Genomic DNA, 20164 nt, shown 5'->3' with positions numbered 1-20164 from the left:
GAAAGCAAGTACCATGCAGGTTTGATCAGGACCCTCCTAGAAAATGGGACTCAGTTTAAAATTCAAAACAATCATGAGTAGCAAGATCTAGTAAAAATGTAACCCAAAATAATATAAGTTGGCTTTAAAGCTTTTATTGTTAGGATAGTCGTTAATTAAGAGTTTTTAGGACCTTCTTGGAAAATGGGACCTAGGTTAAACTTTAAAACAATCATAAGTAGTAAATATAGGACAAATGTGCACCAAAAGGAATATAAGTTGGCTTCAAAGTTCGCGTAAGAGTTATCAGGACCCTCCTGGATAATGGGACATAGTTTAAAACTGGTTTAGATAACAAGATTTAGCAGAAGTCATGCCTTTAAAAGATATAGCTTAGATTTAAAATTGTCGTTTAGTTAAGAGTTGTCAGGACCCTCTTGGATAATGGGACCTAGCTTTCAAATTCATATTAATATTTGGTAATATGCTTCAGTTTAACACTCACAGATGCGCCCAGCTACCAAACTGGGGCAGAAAACTTCCTTTTGTTTTGTCTATTTTTGTTGAAGTCAGGCGTCCACCTGGAGAACAAGGAACAACAGTTGAAGTATTAGCAATCAGGCGTCCACCTGGAGAACAAGGAACAACAGTTGAAGTATCAACAATCAGGCGTTCACCTGGAGAACAAAGAACAACAATTGAAGTATCAGCAATCAGGCGTCCACCTGGAGAACAAGGAACAATAGTTGAAGTATCAGCAATCAGGCGTCCACCTGGAGAACAAGGAATAACAATTAAAGTATCAACAATCAGGCGTCCACCTGGAGAACAAGGAACAACAACTCAAGTTTCAGCAATCAGGCGCCCACCTGGAGAACAAGGGAGTACAATTCAAGTTTTCACTTTCAAGTTCTTACTGATATTTGGGAACATGATTATATATTCCCATCTACCAAACTGGGGCAGAAATTTTTCTTTGCTTTTGTCTATTTTGTTGAAATCAGGAGCCCACCTGGAGAATAAGGGAATACATTTCGAGTCTCAGCAATCAGGAGCCCACCTGGAGAACAAGGGAATACAATTCGAATTTCAAGTAGTCAAGAGCACGAAGGCAAAAAACAATTCAAATTTCAAATAATCAGGAGCCCGCCTGGAGAACAGAGGAGAGGAAACAATAATCAAAGGAAGACATTTAAAAGGTTCAGCAATCAGGCGCCCTCCTGGAGAAGCAGGGAAAGCATTTCAAAGAATACCATTCAAGTCAGCCACAAAGGAACTTCTGAGGAAAATACAAGTCAACGAGGTAACATCAGTCATAAGATCAAGTTTGGAAATAAATCTTTGTAAAACATAAATTATAGCTTAGTCTAGCTTCTTCATTTTTGTCATGATGTAATAAGGAGGTCAGTAGGCAGTATCAGCAGCAACAACAGCAGTAACAGTAAAACCGCAGCTTCATAGTAGTCCCAACTACCAAAACTTCCCGAACTACATTGATCTGATTCCTTTATAGCCAAGGATATGTAGGAAACCTTTGAAGCAGAGATTCGGTCAAATCTTTCAATAAATGCTTCCCACGGAGTGTTCAAACAGGCAAAAATCGCTCGTATCCGCTTACTTTATCTTTGCACGAAAACTCTTCGTGTTTCCGGACAAAAAAGGGCAGTTGTGAGCACGTGATTTTTGCCTCATACGAATTACTCCAAAATAATTCCCAAAATTAGGTTTTGGCTTTGATTATGTGTTATTTTAGGAATTATCGTGTGATTTTCCTGATTGTTTGCATGTATTTGTGTGCATGTTTAATTTTATTAATGCATCAAAAATACAAAAAATGTAGCATTTGCATTTAAGATTTGATTTTTACTTTTTTTAGAATTAATTAATAATTAGGTGTTTTACAAAAATAAAAATTCACAAAAATAACATATTTTTGTATTTTGGTCAAATTGTGTGATTTTCTTTTAATTTAAGTGTTTAATTATTTGTAATAGGTGTTATTTAAAGTTAATTAATATTTTTAAGCTAATTTAGGTTTTCTATAATTTAATTTAGGATTTTTAAGTTTAATTTTTGAAAGAAAAAAGAAGAAAAGAAAAGAAAAGAAAAAGAATTAATGAAAGAGAATGAAGTCAAATTTGGGCCAAGTTCAATTTAATTCAAGAGGCCCAAATCAAATACACCTGAACCCCCCCCAGTCCGGCCCAAACCCGTCCCAACCCGGTCCGTCACCAGACTAAACCAAACGACGTCATTTGGACATGCTTTAATCTGGGCCATTGAATTCATTTGATCGAACGACCCAAAGCTTTGCCCATTACCCAACCCCGACCATTTCATCTGAGACCGATCCGGTCTTTAAATCACTCAAACGACGTCGTTCCAATTAGTCAGATGATCCAAGCCGTTGATCTCGTTTGATCGAACAACCTGGATCCAATTTCACCCCAGTATATATTTGTCCACATAGACCCCACCCCCCTTAGTCACCCTCGTCTCTCTCAAATTCCTCAAACCCTAGAGCTCCGCCGCCCTAATTTCCACCGGTTGTCGCCGGCGGCGCCGTCTCCGTTCGCCACCAAACTCACACCCCAGAACCCCCTTGATCTCCTCTTTCATAATCCATAGTTAGTTTCCTTCGAACACCCTTAAAACGGTTCGAATCTTGATTTTAGGCTATGAACCCTAGTAGCCGCCACCATTTACCCTCGCCTTCCGGTGGCGGCGCCACCTCCAATCAACCCTAAACTAACACCCCTTGACCACCACAACCCCATCTTCCCTAATCCACGATCCGTTACCTTCGAATCAAACCAGAACTTGTCGAATAATGAATCTAAGCTTCAAACCTAAAACTGCAAAGTCAAGATTCATCGAACATTTAAGCTAATTTTGACTTTATCTGTGTATTCTTGATAAGAACACACAGTTAAAGTCAAAATTTGGTTTAAAAATTGAAGTTTTGAAGGTTTTCCTCAGTTACTACTGACCGGTGATTTCTTCTGTCCTATTTTCTATATTTATAGTTTAATTGGTATTATTTTGATGTTCGTCTTTCCTCATCTCTTTTTCTTTTCTCTGGTCGATTTCAATTGAAAACTCGACCAATCTTCTGGCATAAACTATTTTCTGTTCGTTGTTTGGTTTTTCAGAGTGTTGGTGAATTTATTCTTGGTTTCATAGGTTTGTGTGGTCAGTTTGTTTAGAATTTGGAAATCATATCTCGTCTAATAACTTAGTCGGTTAAATTAAAGATTATCTTGAGTTTGGTTAAATGTGTATAATAATTGACTGATTTATGCAAGTGGTCACTAATTGAGAAACTTCTAACAGTGGTAGGGTAGAAATTGCATTACCGAATTAATTAAAAGCACTGAATCAGTGGACAATTAAGAAATGAAAAGGTGAATTGGTAATGGAGAAGGCACTAAGCTAATTGTCTATTTAAAAAGAGCTGAACAGACTGAAAGACGGACAGAAATAGAGATGAGAAAGAGAGCTGAAGATACAGAAAGAGAGCTGAGGAGATTAGGAAGAAAACTTTCTGAGAGAGATACCAACCTAAGAGAAGGGAGACAGACCTAAGAGAGGGAGATATAGAGACTGAATTCATATACATAGAGATATTCTGTATTTTTATTCACTGCCTCCCTGATTTTGAGTCAATTTCATCGAAAGTTAACTGAATCTGGTTTGTTGTTCGATCAAAACTGATTTCTGGGCTGCTGCATATTATTTCCTGAGTTTGAAATTGGTTTGCTGGTCACCTGTTGCTGCTGAATTCTACTTCACTGCTGTTACTGCTGATACCTCATTTTTCTACTTCCTTATTTTATTTCCAGGTACATTTTTATTCTACCCGCTATAAAACCTTCTGTGATATGGAAATCAGGAAGATTTGAAGCATGTTGGCCATTTATTCTCATTAGAAGAGTTTAATTCTGTCTTTATTTCGAGTTTAGTTTGAATATGTTTACGTTTGAATGTTGGTCACTGATAGTGCTTCTAGAGGTTGAGTTTGGTTTAAAATGGATATGGGATTCGATTTTGGTCGAATATTCTGTAATCTAAAACCAGCACTGTGTAAATGGACCTGGTCATAATGTTTAAATCTGCTTAAAAGTCAGGACAACATGTTTGCTTAGTTAGGTCAGTAATGGAGTTCTGCATATAATTTTGAGTAGCCATTTGCTTAATTAGATATTGAATGATCAAATATCACTAGATATGGTAGCTTCTGCGCAGGAGCAGCGTGATTAGTTGCGTTGTTGTGAAATTAAAATTGTTAAATTCCATTGTCTTTTGTTAATAGTTGAAATTGGAGTTTAATATTGCTTTCATAATCAAACCATTATTAGGTTTGATTCGTTTGGCTTTTAAGTTTGAATGGAAATCTGAAGTATGTTGAATTACGATCCTTCATTCCTACTGCAATGAATTTGTCGTAATTTCGAAATCTGATTGGTATATGTTTGTTTAAGTTATTTCGATGGCTATTCTCTTTTAAGGGCTTTAGATATAAACTAGTAATCATTTAAAGCCAGTAATAATCGGCGGATTTGTATTGTTCTCTTGGTGCGTAAGAATTGAATAAATATAATTTGCCTCCTCTGTATTTATTTGGTCATTTGCTAGTGTTCATAATTTTGCTACAAGATTATGTAGCTTCTATCTTCAGTTGGAAAATAACCTGTTTGAGAAAAATGTGAATTTCGTTAAATTGAATTCCCATTGCCATATTAATCGATAGGCTGCTTGGTTAGCATTTACATTGGTTAGGCCGTTCGTTAATCTTAGGAAGATACAAAATTGGATTGGGATTAAAACAAATATGATCTGTTGGTTCGAGCCATTTCGTATAGGAATTGGTAAAGCAATTAAGTCATAAAGCTAGCATATTTTTCCCATTTAGCAAAATAATCACTTATGAACATCCTTAGTTCGTTTTGGCTGAGTAAAATAACTCGAGGTATGCCATGTTGAATAAAATTCCAAAACCCATGGCCCTCACTTAATTAATTTTAACTCTTTAGAAATTGAGATTTGCCATTTTTGTTAAATAATCCATGGCCCTCAGATAATTAATACTAACTCTTTTATAATCGGGGTTCGCCATCAATTGAATTTTTTATGGCCTCCGCAAATTTCTTTTGTTGTTTTAAACGATCGTAGTTTGCTTTAGACCCAATTTAGATTAGTATTTTGATTATTTTTACGCTCGCGTACCATAATTGCAAATTTAACTCTTAAAAAAAAGGGGGACTCGAGGGATGCGTTCGCGCAGCTTCAAACTAAAATTTTCTTAGATACGAATACGTTATCAATTATGGATACGTACGCGTGACATGATTTTTGACGCTCCAAAACAAAAGTGTATACGTACGCGTAACTCAATTCTTTAATTACGAATAAATCAAGTGATTTAAATGCCAAAAAAAATAATTGCACATAGGTTCTAAAATAGGTAATTGGACAATTTAAGTCAAGTATAAATTGCTAAGCGACCGTGCTAGAACCACGAAACTCGAGAGTGCTTAACACCTTCTCCTGGGTTAACAGAATTCCTTACCCGAATTTTTGGTTTGCGGACTGTTAAACAGAGTCAAACTTTTCCTCGATTCGGGATTAAACCGGTGACTTGGGATACCATAAATCTCCCAAGTGGCGACTCTGAATCTTTAAATAATTAATCCCGTTTCTATTGTCCTTTAATTGGAAAAACTCCCTTATACCCCTTTACAGGGTGTAGGTAAAAAAAGGAGGTGTGACACCCATATTGTGAATTGCTTCAACCCTAACTTGGAGGTCATTTTGGGTTAGGGGGCCTTCTATCATATGCCTGATAGCTGGCTGGTTAGGAATCCAAATGTCATTTAAAAAGTTGACCCTATTTCCTCTATTAAGCAACCCATCTGCTGGCTTTGCTACAGATCTCCCAACCCTTTAGTAAGCCCTTCCAAATTGAGGATTTGGGTTTCCTTGGATGTCTCAAAACATGGGGTAGTGTAGACATGTTGCAATGTTTGTGGATCAGAACTCTGGCCCAAAGACTGTTGGTGTTCTTGTAAGCTCTCCAAGCCAGACTTGAGAGAGCAGCTTTATTTTTAATGCTAGCCTTTTGAAGCCCTAGCCCTCCTCTAGACTTGGTCTTAGTGACTATATTCCATTTAATCAAATGGAGCTTTTTCCTTTCAGGGGTGGTGCCCCAAAGGAAGTTTCTCTAGATTCTATCAATTTGATTTGTTACTTTGGTAGGAAGGGTGATGTATTGCATTACATGGCTTGGGATGCTGCTCAGGGTGGTCTTGGCCAGGACTGTTCTCCCAGCCATGTTAAGGTATTTTGTTTTCCAGCCAGCCAACTTGGTTTGCATATTGTCAATGATGAATTGGAAGTCTGAGGCTGTTTGTTTTTTGTGAAAAATGGGAAAACCAAGATATTTTCCAAAGGAGGTTGTGTGTTTGATGGACAGGAGGTTGGTGAGATGTTGGGAGGTATCTTGGGTGGTGTTTGAGGAAAACAGGACTCTAGATTTGGTTAGGTTTATTTTTTGTCCTAACTGACTATTGAAGTTGTGTAATATGGATAGGATGGTATTGCAGTTTCTGATGTTACCTTTGGCAAAGAGGGTGAGGTCATCTGCAAAGAATAGGTGTGAGATTTTTTGTCCAGACCTACTTATGCTTATGGGGTGCCATTGGTTTTGCAGAACATCCTTGCCAATGGACCTAAAAAGTCTTTCCATACACAGGATGAATAGATAGGGGGTCTCCCTGTCTTATGCCTCTTGAGGGGTTGAAAGGTATAGTTTTCCCTCTATTGATAAGGATGGAGATGGAGGAAGTACTTATGCAAGACATGATTAGCCTGGATAGGCCCTTGGAGAAATTGAAGGCATCTAGAGTGTCTCTAATAAAAGACCATTCCAGCCTGTCAAATGCCTTCTATAGGTCTATTTTTAGAATCATATTGCCACTCTCGTCCTTCATTTTTCCTAAAATGGTTGATATATTCTTGGACAATGATGGCATTGTCACATGCCCTTCTGTTAGTTAGGAAGCTTGCTTGGCTTGGTCCTATGATGTGAGGTAGAATAGGTTTTATCCTGTTTACAATGATCTTTGTGACTGCTTTGTAAATGGTGTTACAAAGGCCAATGAATCTGAAGTTTTTCAACATTGAGGCTTGTGGGCATTTAAGAATTAGGCACAAAAGGGTTTGGTTCATGGTGTTATCCATGGAGCTTGTGTTGAAGCACTTTTGGCAAAATTTTGTGACAGAATCCCCTACAATATCCCAGTATTTTTTATAGAAGAAAGGGTGGAGGCCATCAGGGCCTGGGGATTTGAAGGGTTTGTTGGAGAAGACAACCTTTTTTATCTCACTCACTTGAAGGGGTCTGTCCATGAAAACCCTGTCGCTTTGGGACAAAATGGGTTCATGGTGGAGTGGTAAGTGGTTGCCCATAGGTCTTCAGAGTGAGAAGTTGTGTATAGTTCAGTAAAGAAGCCAACAATGGCTAACTAGATATCTTTTTGGTCATGGAGCCAGTTACCATTTTCTTCTTTGAGGGATAGGATTCTGTTTCTCCTTCTTCTATTAATGGGTGAAGTGTGAAAAAATCTGGTGCTAGCATCACCCTCATTTAGCCAGTTGATCCTAGACTTTAGTTTCCAAAAGTCTTCCTCATTCTTGAGGATGAGGTTCAGCTCAACATTAAGGTCTGTTTCAAGCTTTAGAAGGAAGCTACTGAATTGGTAGCTAGGAGACTTTTGAATACCATAGATTCTGGCCATGAGTCTCTTTTTTTGATGGAATATGTTTCCAAAGACTTCCTGGTTCCACTTGGTTAACAGAGTCTTGAAACTTTCAGTGGATTGGAGAAGGGTGGATTGGTTAGAGAAGGCTCTATTGATGATACTGGGGAAAGAGGGGTGGCTAGCCCACATTGTTTCAAATCTGAAGGGCCTTGAGGGTTTATTATTTGGAGGCCCTACCAGTTGAATTTTTAAAGGGCAGTGGTCTGAGTGGATCCTAGTGAGGTATAGTACAGTAGCCTTAGGGTACTGTTCTATCCAACCTTCATTGGCAAAGCACCTATCAATTCTTTCCAGGATTAGGGAAGTTCTGTTGGAATATTTTTTGTTAGTCCAGATGTATTTACTGCCTTTATACCCTAGGTCTATTAGGTGACACTTGTTTATGCATTCCCAAAATAGGTTGTTGCGGCTCAAGTTTATAGGGTTTCCCCCAAACTTGTCCCTGGCTTTTAAGACTTTATTGAAGTCTCCTCCTCCTATGAACCAGTTTGTTCTTGTGTTATTAGAGATAATGGTTAACTGCTCCCATAGGAGCTTTCTTTCCGTTAAGAGGTTACCAGCATAAATAGCTGAAAAGAGCCATTGAGGGTGATCTGGGCTTACCTTCACCATTGTGTGGATACCTTGGGGGGTGGTAGCCACTTCTTCACAGCTACGAGATCACTTTTCCACATAAACACAATTCCCCCAGATGGGCCTACTGCTGGAGACTGGATGATCATGTCAAATTCAAGCTGTTGGGCCAAGGACTGGTGGTCTGCCATCTTTGTCTCGAGCAATACTAGCATTACAGGATTGTGCATTCTCACTATCTCTAAATAGTGCCGTTTGAACTCGGCATTGTTTCCACCCCTAACATTCTATATGATGTAGTTCATTATTGGAGTTGTGGGTGATTTGTGAGATCCCTCTCGAGGTCTCGTTGGTCCTGGCAGACCTGGCATTTGGGGGGGGGTGGAGACTTTCTCTTCAAGCTCAGGATTGGGGTTAGGTTTAGCAGTGGTTTCAACGGTCCATGTGTTTGGGCTGAGACTAGGCTTCCACACTTGAACATGGATTTGGGGCACAGGATCACAACTATCTCGCTTGCTTCCGTGCTGAATTCTATCGATCTTACCAAGTCGAGTAGGATCAAGTTTGTCCTTGGTGCTGGGTAAGTCTGTTCCGGCTCTTCTGGGGTATTCTTCTTCTTGAGTATCTCCAGTGCTTTGGAGATTCCTTTTTGGATATTCTGGTGGGGTGGTGAGTTATTCGTTCTCTTTGGAGTGGAAGATAAGGGGTTGGTTGGTAGGTCGATCGGGATGAAGACCGGCTCCGCCACTGGGTCCTCTTTTATCAGATCTGGGAAGAAGGGGAGGGATTGAAAGCTCTGTAGGATGTGATTGTTGAGTGTTTGGGGGTCTGTTATTGGTGATAGGCTATCGCTGTTAGCCATCGACTGCCATAAGAGAGGTCCAAACGCCACCAAAGCCTTGTTCAAAGCTTCCACCATCACCCTGGCTAGGTGTGCTGGATTTTGCACTATCAGTGTCACCCTACAATTGTCCAGGGTGAAATCGTAGGAAAGCCCTTTCCCCTGCAAGGCAACCTCCAACCAGGAGACCGGTTGATGGTCCGGTGGTAGTGAATGGGTGGAGATGGTGGTGGGCAGCATTTCTTTTGCCATTTTTGTGCTTTTTGAGTTTACTACTTTGGGTAACGATGGGAGTGAAGTTTAAGGGCTGTTCTCCCATCATTAACCCTTCTTGTGTCACATCTTGGATAGTGGAAGGGTTTTTTAGCATTGGGACTCGGGGGTTGAGTGTTCATTAATTGGGGATGTAATGGAGGTGACGATTGTGGTCTTTTCGACTAGAGAAGGAAGGGGTTATAGATAGGGCACTCGATTATCATTTGTGTTTGTTGGGATTTCTCCATTAGAGGATGTTGCAGTAGAGTTGGTAGGGAAGGCATAGGTTTTAGTGTTTGGGTAGGGAGTTGGGTTGTTAGTTGTTCCCATGGTGGAGTACCCATTTGGGGATAAGGGACCAGCCCCATTGGGCGTTCTACCAAGCGTGATGATTGGGGCATTGGGGTTTGGGCTGGTGTCCTCTTGAGAATTGGGCTCGTGATTTGAACATGTGGGGTCATCTGTTGTTGGCCCCACTTTTTGTTTGGCTCCCGTGTTGGGCTGGTCTCTTGGGCTTGTATTCTGCCCGTGTTTGAGTTTTATTGGGCCAGTTGGCCTCCTTTTGTTTTTTTGTGTACTGTTTAATGAGTTTTTTGAATTGTAATTAAAAGTTTGGGTTTGTAAGAATATACCTTAAATGGCGTCAAACATGTTTACCTGTATCTCTTCTTCCTGTGGAATATACTGTGGTTTATGCATTTTACCTTCATTGTTGATAATTGTTTTTGGTTGTCCCTGCTTGCGTCTTCGTGGGAAAGTGACAGTCTTCCATTCGCTTTCCTCAGGGGCTGGTTCCTTTTGATGAACTTCCTGTGATCCATTGGATGTTGTGGATGTGTATGACTTATAGTTGCATTTGGGAGCAGTGTGCCCTATTCTGGCACAAATGGTGCAAAGGGTTCCTTCGCCTTCATAAATCACTCATGTTTATGGTCTCCTATGATTACTGTTGATTCCACTGGGGTTTCTAGTGACACTTGGATACAGATGCGTGCATATCTCCCCCTTAGGGTAGAGGATGTACCTTGGTTTATCTTGAGGAGTTTGCCTAGTTTCCTCCCAACTTTTTCTAGTATATCCTTGTCGTAGAATTCTGTTGGCAGATGGGGTAGCCGTATCCAAATGGCAGTAGAGGTGAGGGTGGCTTCTTGAGGGACAAATTTTGATTCCCATTTCCGTACTGATAGGAAGTTTCCAGAGATAAACCAAGGCCCTAGGTGTAGCGCCTTCACCATGCTTTCCTCTAAGCTAAATTTTACTATGTAGAATTCTCACCCTAGGTCAATCAAGATTAACTGTTCGGATGGCTTCCATAGGTCAATTAGTTTAGATCGAAGCATGTGGTGAGGCATCTTCCTTTTGAATATTTTGATGATAACCGAGTATCTCCATGGTAGATAAAGGCGATCTTTATCTTCTTGTGAGAGGGGAATAGAGCCTTCAATGTGCTTCCTTTTATCCAATTCTGGAATTGATTGGTTATCCATGTCGTAGAAGTTGGTTTGGTTGCTCACTTGTTTATCCAGGAGCATTTCCTTATAAGAGTGTTGAGGTAATTCTACCTCCATTTGAATGTGTTTATCCGGAGGTTCCGGTGGGAGTGGTGGCTTGATCGGTGGGGGTTCCATGGTGTGGAGAAAGACAAGGAGATATTAGAGAGAGTTGAGATCGCCGGAGATTTTGCATAGGTGCACATAAATATTAGTAAAGTTAAGATTGCATGGAAACTATGGCAAAAACTAGTATAGCAGTATTATTTATGGTCAAACTTAACACTATGTTATTTATTTATTTTTTTTGGGGGGGAGGGGTTGTTGTAGGGGTTTCTTGGGAAGGAATTAATCGAGTACAGAATAAAGTAACGAGGGTTACTGTCGTATCCTTCGAGCAATTTCTAGAAGTAGCATTGTCTTCAAAAGAAAAAACAGACAACAACACGTGTTTGAGGTCATTTCTTCGTTGGCTGGCGCCTCTCTTTGGTTGACTGTTAACAAAACAACACTAACCAGTAGTCCAGACTCCCAAAGGGCAAAGCTTTCATCGACTCTTTTCCTCTTTTTTTGGCACCTATAAAATATTGTCAAACTCTATGGGCAGAGTCACCTCGCTAGATACTCAGGGGCGGAGCTATGATTTTAATTTATAGGTTATAAATTTTAAAACGATGACTTTAAATATCAATAATTAAATTTTAAATTTAATATATATATATATATATATATATATATATATATATACTTATTGGGAAATTTTAATACAAATACAGTGTTTAAGAAAAAGCTAATGGATTTTGGCTGAACTCGTATTCGGACTTCTAACTCTGTCCCTGGCTAAAATTACCAAAAGAAAAAAACAATCACCTGGCTAGATAATTAGAGGTGAAGCTAAGATTTTAATTTATAATTTAAATTTTTTAGAACGATGACTTTAAATGATAATAATTGAGTTCTAAATTTAATATTTATATATATTTACTGAAAATTTTAATACAAACGCAGTATTTAAGCAAAAGCTAATGGACTCGGCCTAACCCATATTCGAGCTTCTAGCTTTGCCCCTGGCAGAGGCAGACCTATGTGTAGTAGTGAGGGGTCACCGAACCCTGTAAACTTCAGCGAAAATTTTGTATATGTATATGTGTATACTTTGACAATGATTAATTTAAAGCAGTTGACACTCTAAATCCTAAAAGCTTTTAGGAGCACTAGTTGAACAGAATAATATGCCTCTGTCACGTAAAAATTCTGGATCCGCCTTCAGCCCCTGCTAGAATTACCAAAAGAAAAAAACAATCACCAGGCTAGCTAGCATACCCCCTTTCTTTTTATTTTCATTTTCATTTTTGTTTTTATTTTTTATTTTACTAGTATAATATTATATATTATAATATTACTGTTAAAGCTCAGCTGCTCGAATCTTGACATCATTCCAACTTCTCAAATCCTCAAACACTTCATGAAATGTCGAAGCAGTAGGTCAAACTTTTTTTTTTAAAAAAAAAAAAGTAATTTCAAATTGTTCAAGTGGTTTGAGAACAATTCAAAGGGTTTTTTGGACTAGGGATACTGTTGCTCTCACCATGTAACCCTTTAGTCGTTTTTCTAACTTCTTAGACGCTATTATTAAGCATTGAGTTTTTTTTAAAATTTCTACATATATTCATCTAAAAAGCTCTGCAATATTGTATGGGTAACAAAAAAGGTCTTTAATAAAATATAGTAGTATTTATAACATATGCTCCCTCCGTTTCATTTTATGTGAACCTATTTTTTTTTAGTTCGTGCCAAAAAGAATGATCAATTTTCATATTTTGAAATAGTTTATCTTTATGCAATGATTTATAACCGTACAAAATATATGTGCCTTATTTTATACTACAAATTCAAAAGTCTTTTTTTTCCTTAAACTTTGTGCTATAAATCAAATAGGTTAGGTTCATTAATAAATTAAAATGAAGGGAGTAACAACTATGAGTATCAACCGTGGGATGTCACCACCAACAAATACTCCACAATTTGCAAATCAAAAGGCAAGCCGTACAAGTATACCTAATTAGTTTGTCGTATTAATACTAGAAAAGTGGTAGTGGGGACTGTCGTATCTTTTTGATTTTTGTCATTTCAGATTTTATTTAGGTAACGGGCTAACGGCCATTTGGGGACTACAAAGGGCAGACATATAAAAATATAATCCGTTACTTACACATAGCATGTGTATAGGTCACAATCTAACTACAATAGCCGACCTAGCTGGAACCTCGCCTAAGGGGTGGGGCAGCAAGGACCACCACGACTTACTTATATCCAAGTATCTACAATGTCCAGTAAGTCAAAGACAACATTTAGGTAACGACCGAAAAGCCGCGGTCCGAGGGCACGCCGACTGGAAAGGGTAGTCATGGTCCCAGAACTATATATATAGGGGATGAATTCCGGGGAGGGGGGGGCTTTCATTTTTCTCTCTCTATTCTCTCCTTCTATTTTCCTCCAAAATGATGTATAATTGACCACCTCCTAAATTTGATAAAGGATGAAAGAAGGGATGAATGAAGATCGTTTGCTCTTATTTTGCTCTATTTATTAATTTTCGAATTCGTTTTTAGATCTGGATTTTATTATATTTAACTAAGATTGACCTCATCTTTATCTTTATTTGTTTCAATCATAAAGGTTTTGACATCTTTTGGTCAAACAATTTGGCGCAGTCTGTGAGGATTTCTTACAGAAATTTCCTAGTCTCTTCCAGATCAAAAACCGGAAATATAATCACCCACCAAAAAGAGCGGTAAGTGAACCTCACGTGCCAATCCAGATCATGATGTTGTATGCAAGCAGAAGTGACAACCAACATCCTCCCCCATACACCGGGCGATCCATGAACTAGCTAAGGCGAGCCCAACCCACACGGAGCAAGAGCACAAAAAAGAAGAGGAAAGAGAGCTGAATACGGCCACCGAATTTAGAAATCACTACCCCGAAAAGCTAGACAAAGCGAGCAATGCTATTGATCCACCCTCATTCACCAATTCATCAGATCGGGGTAAGGAAAATATCATTTTTGGCTCACCTTCTGTTGTTTGCTCAAACAGGAATACAAGTGTCGTGCGGGCGAGCGAGCAAAGGAACATCTCAACTGGAGAATGGGAAACTACTACAAAGCAACTGAAATATCGACCGCCAACGGCATCCCCAGGTCGGAAAGCAAAAAGACTAGACAAGAAAACTTCAACATTATGCTCTCCAATGTAAACAAAATAAAGCGAACTGGGACTCCCCCAGAAAATGCTCGACTCCCCCCAAAAAAACTGGGACTCCCCCAGAGGATACCCGGTTCTCCAAAAAATTGGGACTAACGACGGGTTAACATTTCGACAAGTTCGAAATAACACCCTTAAATGCCAAGGGCCATCGCCAAAGAGAAGAGTTTGACCTCGATCGAACAACGACAGGTTAACATTTCGACAAGTTCGAAATAACACCCTTAAATGTAGGGTCGTCGCCAAAAAGAAGAATTCGACCTCGATCGAACAACGACGGGTTAACATTTTGACAAGTTTGAAATAACACCCTTAAAGGCCAAGGGCCATCGCCAAATAGAAGAGTTCAACCTCGATCGAACAGCGACGGCCTAACATTTCGACAAGTTTGAAATTATACCCTTAAGGCCAACGACCATCGCCGAAAGATCAACGACTCCATTCAGACTCATACGACGAAGTCTTACTCAGTCCGACTAAGATTAAATCCCCCGAGAATCAGGAACCGACCATACGGGAATGCGAAATTTCACGCCAAAATTATGCAAACGAGAAGGAAGGAGAGTGCAAAAGACATACACCAATGAAAACTTTTTATTTAAAGCAGTCGCGCTAATAGTTACGAATTACACACGACTAAAAGCCGGGCAAGTCCAAAGAAAAAAAAAACAACACAAGGACAACAACACAAACAAAGATAAACAATTATTTCACTCGGCATCATCACCGCCGCCCTCCTCGTCACCGTATCCAGGAAGTATCTCTTCAGCATTATCATCATCGTCGGCCCCCGGCGTCGCAGGATCATATCTATAATTAACACGAGCCTCTCGTGCCTTAGCCGGGGCTCCTTCATATGCGGCCTCAGAAATATTGCCCGCTTCCCACAAACTTTTATATATGTCCAGCTGGGCTTCGGCATGCACCCAGAGCTCGTGTAGATAGCGGGGAATAGAGGGAGAGGCAGATCCAACTTGGGCCAACAATTGCGCCTTCTCAGCCTCAAGAGCAGCGACCCGGTATCCTAAAATTGACGCTTCCCGATCAATGTCGCTAATACGCTCTTCGAGCCTCGCCTCCCTAAGCGTCGCTGTCACCCTCTTAGATTTCTGCTCGGATCGAAGGACGCAGATAGTGTCCTTTAAAGCCGCCGCCCTCGCTGAAGCCGACGCCCAAGAACTCTCCATGTTCTCCAACTCGAAAACCTTTCTCTCCAGTTCGGCCAACTTTCCCACCCATTCCGCACTCAGCGCCTCGACCCTGATGGCATTCTGGTGCAACTCGGACTGCATCGACCGCACCTTCGCCTGGAGATGCTCGCACTCTGCAGCAACCCCTTTACCCAGCTCAAGCTCTTCGTCCTTTGCACGAAGTTGCTCATCGATCACGCTACTCCTGTGAATGGCCTGCATCAACTCCTGGTCCCTCTTCTCCAGTTCCTTACCAAGGGATCGATCACCGGCGCCAACCTTCAGCCGCTCGTGCATCTCGCGGCACTTGTTGCGGTAGCACCGATACTTCTCCAACATCGTCAGGAAAATTTTAGCCCGAGTGTCGGCCCTACGAGCACTCTCAATCTCCACCATGTACGTCTGAAAAACGAAAAAGGTCGATTAAGGCTTAGATCGCCAAAGATGAAAAGAACATAAGAGAGAAAAAACTTACCCTCAGGCCTATAGCGGCCACTTCGTGCATCATATCAATATCACGAACATCTCGGAGAGCCTCGCTCTCGGTGGCGGAACACAAGAGGTCAAACTGCGGTACTAGGTCTTCCGTATCCCCCATGTGGTTGATATCCGACGAGATTTCGAGTATACGGGATGGCCTCCCGCATGTACCACCAAACGAGTAAGTCCCTCTTCAAACATCCTAGCGTCGTCAGGATCAAGATTAGACTCAGATTCGTAGTCATCGACCACGACGCCTTTTCCCCTATCTGCGGCTAACAACAGCGGCCTCGAGACTTCGATTACCCATCACAGTAGTCTGTTGGTCATCTATGACAGTTGGAATCTCTGTCGATAGTTTGATCATGGCGATCGGTTCCACCTCTGCAGACAGGTTAGCAATGTTCCCCATCTCTGACTCTATCATGGGGACGTCAACCTCTAAATATATCACGGTCGACAGAGCCACTTCAGACTCCACCCGTCTTCTCTTTGACGGTCCCTCGCCATCCTCAGTACTGGAAGATTCCCTCGTTGGGCGGATAACAAAAGTCGGAGCCCCGAGTTGAGGAACGACTTCCGCGCATACGGCTACGGCCGCAGACTTAACTTGAGCAGCCCTTGCCAAAGGACGGGCAGCATGCCTCGACACGGGCCGAGCGGAGGACGTCGGCTGATGAAATGCAAGTGGAGGAGCCCTCGTCCTTCGCACTCTTCCTGCCAATGATAAATGTCGTATAAGCAACAAAGCCAAAATTGCAAAATGAAAAACAGAGACTGCGGCAGAGTTACCAGTAAGGGGCTTACACCCGTATCTCTCGTAGAAAGACGACCATTCGCGAATTCCCGCTGTATGAGAAAGAATGACATTCACCCATTCGCGGATATCATCAACATGCGCAGGAGGTAATCTTGCGGCTGCAAAAGCAAAAAGCAGTTCAAACACCGCCCAAACGAAAGTGGTCGACTATCATTCCAACTAAAAGTACAAAGACTTACGTGCGAAGTTCCATCTCTCAGGGAATCTTGTTGGGTCCGCCACAAGGTGCTCTGTACGCACATAAAAATAGTTTTCATAAAAGCGACAGTTGGCCCTGCCGTCCATCCTCACCACCAGACTCTTCGTCCCTCGATAGCGCATGTGGATCATCGTGCCTCGGATGAGTTGAGGAGAAAAGATATTGAGTATGTGCCTCAACGTAACCTCCCGACCAGCAAGCTCCACAAATTTGAGTAACATGAGGAACAATTTATACAAGTACGGTGAAAGTTGAGCCGGACATACCTCATAAAAATGGCAAAAATCTACTACCAAGAGGGGAAGAGGAAGCGTATACCCGAAGATGAAGGGATAGGCGTAGAACACACAATATCCTGGGCGATCGAAATGTATGATATCATCTCCCACCGCCGACAACATTTCAACATGATGAGGGATCCCACATTTTGCCCTCAGCTCCGCAATCCCCGTCTCAGTCATAACAGAGGGGGAAGGTTCCGTTTCTTCTCCGGCGGGGCTGTGGAAATCGTTCCACGACCTTCCAAGGCGAGGCAATATCTCGGCCGCCATCGAAATCCCTTCATCTTCTATCGCTTTTACTCCGGGAGCAGGAACATCACTTTCTGACGCCGAAATTGCGGTAGGATTATCAGCGCGGGAAGAACCACCAGCCATTGGTATCGATTGAATAGAACAAAAGGCTTAAGAAGAAGAAGAGATGGGGATGGAAAATTCCGGCTAACCGAAGAGGATCGGAAATCTAAAAGTATCTGAAAAGAGGAAGATCTACAGTGTGTTCTCAACAAAGGCAAGAAAGTGTGCCAAACGAATGATATCTTTTCTCTATTTATAGGGACATAAATTCCCCGAGCGGGAAACCCAAGAGTCACCAATTGAAACTGATAAGGGCACGAAACGGTTCAATCCCCAGGAAATGCGTGTCATAATGACAGCAGCCACGAACGACGTTTCAAATCAAACAAACGCTTCGGTTCCGAACGGCCGCGACGGTCCAAAGGCACTGTTATAGTGTCGCGCTATTGCCTTGGTTTTAAAGAAAAAAAACTACGGTCAAGGCACAAACAGTCACATTTTTCCTAAGTGTTCAAAATCACAATCCGTTTGTCGGGTCCGCCCATAGACGACCCCAACGGACGGAAGGAATAACTATATAAGTCAAAATCTAACCACAATAGCCGACCCATCTGGAACCCCGCCTAAGGGGTGGGGTAGCGAGGACCACCACGACCTACTTTGATCCAAGTATCTACAGTGTCTAGTAAGTCAAAGACAACATTCAGGTAACGACCGAAAAGCCGCGGCCCTAGGGCACGTCGACCGGAGAGGGTAGCCATGGTCCCAGGACTATATATATAGGGGATGAATTCCAAAAGGGGGGAGGGGGTTTCGTTTTTCTCTCTATTCTCTCCTTCTATTTTCCTCCAAAATGTACAATTGACCGCTCCTAAATTTGATAAAGGATGAAAGGAAAGGATGAATGAAGATCGTTTGCTCTTATTTTGCTCTATTCATCAATTTCCGAATTCGTTTTTAGATCTGAGTTTTATTATGTTTAATTAAGATTGACCTCATCTTTATCTTTATTTGTTTCAATCATAAAAGTTTTGACATCTTTTGGTCAAACAACATGCTTGATCAACAGTTGTGTTCAAGCATTAGAACATTTGTTTGTACATAGTTTATTACTAGTTAGGATTTATAGTAACAAGATCCTCCTTTTAATTTGCAGTTTCCCTTATTTTCTGATACAAGCTACGTGACTGATATATATAATTTTTTTCTTTTTAATTTCCATGCTCCTTTGACCGATACTTATTTATAAAATGTGCATAATAATAATAATTTGTAGGTTAAGGTGTAATAATTATTGTTGTTCTTTGTTTCATCCTTTATTATTAAGGAACTTCCTCCTTACCTACCAAAGTAAAGTAGTGCTATACGAACTTCTACAGACATTTCTGCATCTAGATATTTTGAAAGAAGTAATTTCTGTATGCCTTATCAGACCGTGGGCTTAAATTTAAGAAAAAGCCAATTTCCAACACTATTCTGAAGAGTGTTCCTCGGACTCACTTGGAGACGGCCTGTTTGGAAGTGTTTTTCTCAAAAGTGTCATATTTTTATTTTTTAATGATAAACAATTTGCGTTGCAGTTAGTGTTTGAACAACAACAATAAAAAAGAAGCTTAGTATAATTCCACAAGTGGAATCTAAGGAGGATAGTAAATACACACTTTATCCCTATTTTGAATGTAGAAAGACCGTTTCCAATTGATCCCCGATACAAGAAAAAAAATACTTCTAAATATATTTTTTTCAAAAGTATTTTTCAAAAAAAGTGTCTTTAGGAATAAGCTAATTTTTTCAGCTTCTCAAAATTTACTTCTGCTTCTATTCAAAAACACTTTTTTTCCTTCTAAAAGCTTGGCCAAACACCACAATTTTGGAAAAACAAACACTTTTTGGCCACAAAAGAAAAAGAAAAAAAAATAAAAAATACTTTGGGCCAAAAAAGAACACGACCAAATAGCTATTATAGCCTTGGTTAAAACAAATCTTGAAGTTTAGTACGTCTGTCTTCGTGGATTAACAAATCTTGAAGTTTAGTACGTCTGTCTTCGTGGATTTTATACAAAAAAGAGGAAATTCGTCAACATAAATTGCTTCATCCAATCAAACACTCTTCTTATTCATTTTTCTACAAAAGATTGTACCCATTTAACCTATACCCATTTTTTTAAAAACTTTTAACTTATACCCACTTCTTAAATAACTTCAGCCCTCTTTCTCCTCCTTCTTCTTCTGAAATAAATAGCTGAAATATGCAAACAAAAGACCTGTCTTCCTATAAATCTGTGTCTTCCTATAAATCTGTGTTGCAAAATCTGGAGATTTATAGCAATCACAAAGTATGGATATTGCAAAAAGAGTAACTGCTGCACAGAAGAGAATAGCCAAAGGACCTGCTATCCATCCTAATTGTGCTATGCTCCATGCAAGTGATAGGAATCACCATGTCTGAAGCACTCATAGTGCTGGGTGCTGCATTGTTTCTCCTATATTCTGCACTATAGAATTCTGATATAATGGATCCACCACCTTTGCTCATAAGCAAATCTTCAGTATTTGATTGGATAACTAAATCAGATGTACTATTTGATCTCTTCAGCCTAGTCTTAGCCTCATATGCAACAATGGCAAAAGCATTGTCAACATTAGATTATGAATTTCTAAAACTTCAGCTCTAGA

The sequence above is a fragment of the Nicotiana tabacum genome, chromosome 5 (genome assembly GCF_000715075.1).
Source record: "Nicotiana tabacum cultivar K326 chromosome 5, ASM71507v2, whole genome shotgun sequence".
NCBI classification, from domain to species: Eukaryota; Viridiplantae; Streptophyta; class Magnoliopsida; order Solanales; family Solanaceae; genus Nicotiana; species Nicotiana tabacum.
The sequence above is the reverse complement of the archived record's forward strand: the minus strand, read 5'-3'. Positions refer to the sequence as shown.